The sequence below is a fragment of the Triticum aestivum genome, chromosome 3A (genome assembly GCF_018294505.1).
Source record: "Triticum aestivum cultivar Chinese Spring chromosome 3A, IWGSC CS RefSeq v2.1, whole genome shotgun sequence".
NCBI classification, from domain to species: domain Eukaryota; kingdom Viridiplantae; phylum Streptophyta; class Magnoliopsida; order Poales; family Poaceae; genus Triticum; species Triticum aestivum.
Genome location: NC_057800.1, coordinates 713,337,584 through 713,344,406, shown reverse-complemented (window position 1 = coordinate 713,344,406; position 6,823 = coordinate 713,337,584).

Here is a 6,823-nt window from a genome sequence, read left to right as displayed (position 1 = left end):
TCAACACTGCCAGTATACTCGCACATCAAACCGGAGCGCTGACTAAGGGGTAGTATGCTCCATGATATCCAACAGCGAGTGAGATCAACCCCTGTTAAACCGTTGGCCATAAAGGCTCTGAGCTTGGACAGTTGAGGAGCGTATTTGCTTCTCTCCTTGGCAGTCAACCTTTGCGGAAAGGGGTGTGTATTGCTAAGCTGCTCCGGACGAAAGCCAGGCAAAGGATTTTCACCAGCAGGGGAGGTGTCTTTGCAATAGAACCATGTTTGATTCCACTCTTTGGGGTGGCTATGCATCTTGGCATGAGGGTATGTGACCTCTTTCCTTTTCTGAATCGCCACACCGCCCAATTCTATATTGGAACTATCAGAAAACTTAGTACGGCGGTTTAGATGGAAACAGTCTCTGAACAACTCCACTGTGGGCTCCTCTTGAAAGAACGCCTCACAGAGCACTTGGAAGTGACACATGTTTGTAACAGAGTTGGGGCCAGTGTCTTGTGGGTGGAGTTGAAAATCGGCTAAAATGTCTCGGTAAAATTTAGAACCGGGCGGCTTAAAGCCCCGGGCTAAGTGATCTACGAAAACGACGACCTCTCCTTCTTGAGGTGTGGGAGGGCATTCTTTGCCAGGAGCCCTCCAATGGATGGTATCTTTGCTGCCTAAGGCGCCGATCAGGACTAAATCGTCCAGTTGAGCCTCTGTGACGCGAGAAGGAACCCAGTTGCACTCATATACTTGCTTGGCCATGATGAAATCTACAAGGTAGGTGATCCCGGTTCAAAAATGCATTGATTAAGGTACATTGGTATGTGCAATGTTAAACCGGAGACAGATCTATCTAAACCGGAGTTTTATGAAGCAACAACATCTGGCGGTTCAACAAGGGGACTAATGGTATATACTAGTTTGGCAATTTTTTCTACAAAGTTAAACCACCTGGTCTAAACATTGAAGCAGATGAGTAAGTTACAGAAACAGATTTCACAAGACTTGTCTACAGCGACGGATCTGAAGCAAGTTCAGAAAAGAAGGAAAATATTCAAGGTTCAAAAAAGAACAGTACTGAATCAATGGGCAGAGATACATATAGATCTATGGTCTTGAGGCATGAAACTGAAGGCGGATGCTAAAACCTACCGCTACACAGAGCAAGGATTCACAGATGCATCTAGGAGCTATCGTATGAACACAAACCGGGCGATGAACACTAGAAGAACATGAAACCCTAGAGCAGATCTGTGTTGAAAAGAACAGAAGACTTACTGGAGATGAGAAAGACGCGGAAGGTTGCCGCGGTGCTCTGGTGCGCCCAGGTTGATGCAGCGGCCAAGGTTGATGCAGAGGTTGACGGTGGCGGCGGAGCTCCGAAGCTGGGCGATGCAAGGAAGACGAAGCACAAGGGCATGGAGGGGAAAAGAAATGACCCTTCGGTCCTATTTATAAGGCAAGGGACAGGAGTCAGGCGCGAAAATCAAGGGACCGTGGGTCTGGAAATGAAGATGTCGCCTTAATTATCGCAGACCTATTAAGGTCCTTTATAATAGGTGACGTCATGCTGGTTTACAACGACCAGAGAAGATGACATCACGGCGGTTCAACAAACTACAAGAAGATATTGACGATGAAGATTTATGCTAAAGGATTGACATGAACATGTTCAAATCAATCTGGGGCCTAATGTTGGGGATATCACTACTGGGCGTAAACTGGCCTATCTGGGCCGGGTTAACTTCGTTAGTAGTTAAGTATGTTAAAGCCCAAGAAGGCAGAGGAGGGATCAAGGCCCATGGTCGGTTCAATGCCTGTAGCCGTAAACCGGCGTTGGTATTTAACTTCTATTGTAAGTTAGGAATAAGTAGAGACCAAACTGGACACATCTATGAGCCGGTATTGGGACTCTGTGAACCGATGGGCGTCACCCGTGTATATAAGGGGACGACCAGGCGGCGGTTCAAGGAGACAGACAACAACTCGAGACATAGGCGAAGCTTGTTTGCTCCCTGGTCATCAAAACCCCATCAATTCCATAACAACTAGACGTAGGCTTTTACCTTCATCGAAGGGACCGAACTAGTATAAACTCTCTTGCATCCCTGTGTCCGCTTTAATCCCTTCAAGCTAACCCATCGCGATGGCTCCATGACTAAGTCCTTTCTCTAGGACATCTGCCGTGACAAAACCACGACAGGGTGCCTGCCTTATGGTGGATGAATGTTCCAAGGATGTAATTTTTGAGTAAAACTCACTCGTTTTATCATGTGCGCTGAAAACTTGTTCATATGCGCTAAGCAATGCTGTTGGAATTTAAAATATTACCTTCTGTGCGGCTGTTTATCAATTCTGAGAGATGGCGAATCGTCGGCTTCTGCCCCCGTGCCGCTAGTGCTGGGGTGTTCGGGGATAAACCTGAGCGCTCTTTTTCCCATGTTTGGGTCCTTCGAGGGAGGCGCTCAGCACAACGAACAAGGCAATCAGACTATAATGCGTGAACACTCTCACTTAGCCATAGAATTCTATAATTTTAAATTTTGGCGAAGCCCCTGGTATTCGGAAGACCAAGTTCGGAGCGCTATCCACGCCTTGGCCGGACAGAGCCGGCTCCTCGCTCTAAGCGGCATAAGTCTTTAGGGACTCGGAAAACCTCTCGAACAGCGACCAGCTCTCCACTACTAGGAAAAGGGCTATAGATAGGATTGATACTAATGGCGCACCATGGAAGCAGTGCGCCACTACTATATACTAATGGCGCACCGGTTGGTGATGCGCCATTAGTGTGGAAGACACTAATGGCGCACCAGAAACAGGGTGCGCCACTAGTATTAAATTATTATTTTTTCCATTTTTCCATACATACTAATGGCGCATCAGGTCAAAGTGTGCCATTACTAGTTCTAAGTAGTAATGGCGCACAAAGCAGACAGTGCGCCATTACTGTAAAAAAAAATTATTCTTTTTTTTTGCAAAACTACTAATGGCGCATCGTTTCACAGTGCGCCATTACTAGTTTAAACTAGTAACGGCGCACTATTACCCGGTGCGCCACCAGGGTTACTAATGGCGCATTTGCTGGTGGTGCGCCATTAGTAACCTGGGACCCCAACAAGATATTTTGGACAGCCCCACACCTACCCACTCACTTTCCCCACTTCATTCCCTCCACCTCCTTCTCCAAGCTTTCGGCCATCTCCTCCTCCTAACCTCATTTCCACCATAGATTCCTCAAAATTAAGTGGTGAGATTACCTTTTTTTGATAGGTAAGTAAGGGGAAGCTATCTTCATGATGTAGATCTACTTTTTTTCTCCCTAGCTCGCTCCAACAACGTGCACATGCACTTTTTGTGGCCTAGCTAGATCTATGTATGTTTGTGGCGTTGCATGTGTTTGTGGTGTTGCATATATGTTTGTGTTTGAAGGTACCGGTATTTGAAATGCGATAGTTGCCAATATTTTGCCGGAATGTTTTGATTCATTTCCGTTTCGGCGAGAATTTTGGCACTATGCATTCTTTTTGGTCCTATTTTTAGGGAAGGTCATGCCAAATTTTTTCTTGCTTCTAAAATATCATTTTGCTCTACCCCGCAGGCGACCATGGTCCGCACGATGACTGAAGGCATCATGAATAAGTTTTTGAGCTCCGCGAAGGCCGAGATGCTTCAAAAGAACGAGACAGAGATAAGATGTCGGTGTCGAAGATGCAAGCTAAAGAGCCTTATTGCGGACCCGGATTTCGGGCAGGTGCGGGACCACCTGCTCTTGCGTGGTTTCATGGATGGCTATCGGTGGCAAGGTGATGAAGATGACTATGAAGTCGTCCATGGGGGCCGGGCAAGAAATGAGGAAGGGCAACAAGACAAGTATAACCGCGGCGAGGGCGGGCGAGAAGACGAAAAATCTCCAGGACATGATCACGACGGTGATGATGTACACAGTCATCATGTAGAAGATGTCGTACATGATGATGAGGAAGATCAAGACGAAGGGCATGATCATGAAGATGAAGATGCCGGAGCAGACGACGATGGAGGCTGGGTGCGGGACCCTCATATTCAAGAGCTGCTTCTCAAGCAGACGGATAACGCAAGAGCTGCCGCCCGAGAGAAAGCCAAGCTGGATCAACTGGAGATAGACGCGGTTACGCCATTGTATGAAGGATACAGGCCCGAGGATACCCGCCTGAAAGTAATGCTCATGGCTCTGGAGATGAAGGTAAAACACAAAATGACCGACGCATGCTTCGACGAGAACATGTTATTCTGGCACGAACGTCTTCCCAAGGGGAACAAGTGCCCGACCAGTTTCGAGGAGGCGAAGAAAATCGTGTGTCCTCTGGATTTACCGCACGTGAAATACCATGTGTGCATGAACAATTGTATCATTTATCGGGACGAGCACGCGGAGTCTACCATATATCCGGTGTGCGGCGTCACTCGATACAAGAAGAGGAAGAAAGCTCCTCGAAAATCGGTTTGGTACTTTCCGATCACTCCTCGTCTGCAGCGGTATTTCACGGACCCTAAGGTAGCAAAGCTCCTGCGTTGGCACGCGGATAGGGAGGAGAAGAAGCGGGAAGATGACGGAAATGATCCGGAGATAAATAAAAAATACAAGATGCTGAGTCACCCTAAGGATGCGAGCCAGTGGCAAGCGTTGAACTTCGAATACCCAGAATTTGGGAAGGATCCAAGGAACATCGTGCTGGGCGCGAGCACCGATGGAGTCAATCCGTTTGGCAGCCAGAGAAGCACACATAGCACCTGGCCTGTGTTTGTGTGGATGTACAACCTTCCCCCCTGGTTGTGCATGAAGAGGAAGTACATTCACATGAATATGCTAATTGAAGGGCCGAAACAACCAGGGAACAACATCAATCTGTATCTGGGGCTGCTGAAGGAGGAGCTAGACACGCTGTGGAAAACGCCAGCCAATACGTGGGACGCCGCAGAGAAAGAATATTTCCCTATGAGAGCCGCACTGCTCACGACGGTGCACGACTATCTCGGTTATGGATATCTCATGGGGCAGGTAGTCCACGGATTTTCTGGATGCGTAAGGTGCATGGATGACACAATGTATCGCCAGCTAGATAGGGATCCCGGGTCTTCGAAAACCATGTTCATGGGACATCGAAGGTGGCTTCGCGACGATGACCCGTGGAGGAAACGCAAGGATCTGTTCGATGGTGAAACCGAACCCCGAAAACGCCCGTGTACGAGGAGCGGCGAGGAAATAGACGAGCTGTTGAAAAATTGGAAAGACTCACTAGTAGAAAAAGGGTCAAACATGAAGCACATTAGTGCCGATTTGAATTAGAGCCGGCACTAATATGTACATTAGTGCCGGTTCATGGCGGCGATCAATAGTACCGGTTCGTGGCGAACCTTTAGTACCAGTTCATGCCACGAACCGGTACTAAAGAGGCTGTGTCAGCCTGCGGTCAGGCTGTGGCCCCACCATCACCATTTAGTGCCGGTTCGTACCATGAACCGGTACTAATGAGGTTATGAGCAGTTTATAAGCCGTGAGTGCACAGACAATGACGAAGAGTTGCAATGCTCACCTACATGTTGATTAGCTTCAAGCCTTGCGGAATAGCATAGATTGCACTGAGCTATGTGCAGTGCAGTCTACACTATTCCGAATGGCTTGAAGCAAATTAACCAGCATTGCACCTCTTTTTTATTTTTAATAACTTATTTAAACTCCGGACTTCTTTTGTGTTCAGTATGCAGCATTTAAAGCGACGTCATCAATTTCCAACATGTTCTGACATCATTTGTTGTTTTTCGGTCATTTACCTAATTGTTTAGAGAGCTAAATGACCGTGAAATTGAAAATCACTACAAAATGAATCCTGATAATGTTGAAACTTGGCATGGTATCATCATATCACCCGCATAGCATGCGCGAAAGAGTAGAGAGGGTCACGGCAAAAACTGGACGCACTTCATGTACAAACTGGACAAACTCTTTCCGAGTATCAGGGTTTCGGACGAGAACTCATCTGTTACATGGCCACTTCAATGTTTTTTAAACTTATTTGAACTCCGGACTTCTTTGTGTTCAGTATCCAGCATTTAAAGCGACGTCATCAATTTCCAACATGTTCTGACATCATTTGTTGTTTTTCGGTCATTTACCTCATTGTTTAGAGAGCTAAATGACTGTGAAATTGAAAATCACTACAAAATGAATCCTGAAAATGTTGAAACTTGGCATGGTATCATCGTATCACCTGCATAGCATGCGCAAAAGAGTAGAGAGGGTCACGGCAAAAACTGGACGCACTTCGTGTAAAAACTGGACATACTCTTTCCGAGTATCAGGGTTTCGGACGAGAACTCATCTGTTACATGGCCACTTCAATGTTTTTTAAACTTATTTGAACTCCGGACTTCTTTTGTGTTCAGTATCCAGCATTTAAAGCGACGTCATCAATTTCCAACATGTTCTGACATCATTTATTGTTTTTCGGTCATTTACCTAATTGTTTAGAGAGCTAAATGACCGTGAAATTGAAAATCACTACAAATTGAATCCTGAAAATGTTGAAACTTGGCATGGTATCATCATATCACCCGCATAGCATGCGCAAAAGAGTAGAGAGGGTCACGGCAAAAACTGGACGCACTTCGTGTACAAACTGGACATACTCTTTCCGAGTATCAGGGTTTCGGACGAGAACTCATCTGTTACATGGCCACTTCAATGTTTTTTAAACTTATTTGAACTCCGGACTTCTTTTGTGTTCAGTATCCAGCATTTAAAGCGACATCATCAATTTCCAACATGTTCTGACATCATTTGTTGCTTTTCGGTCATT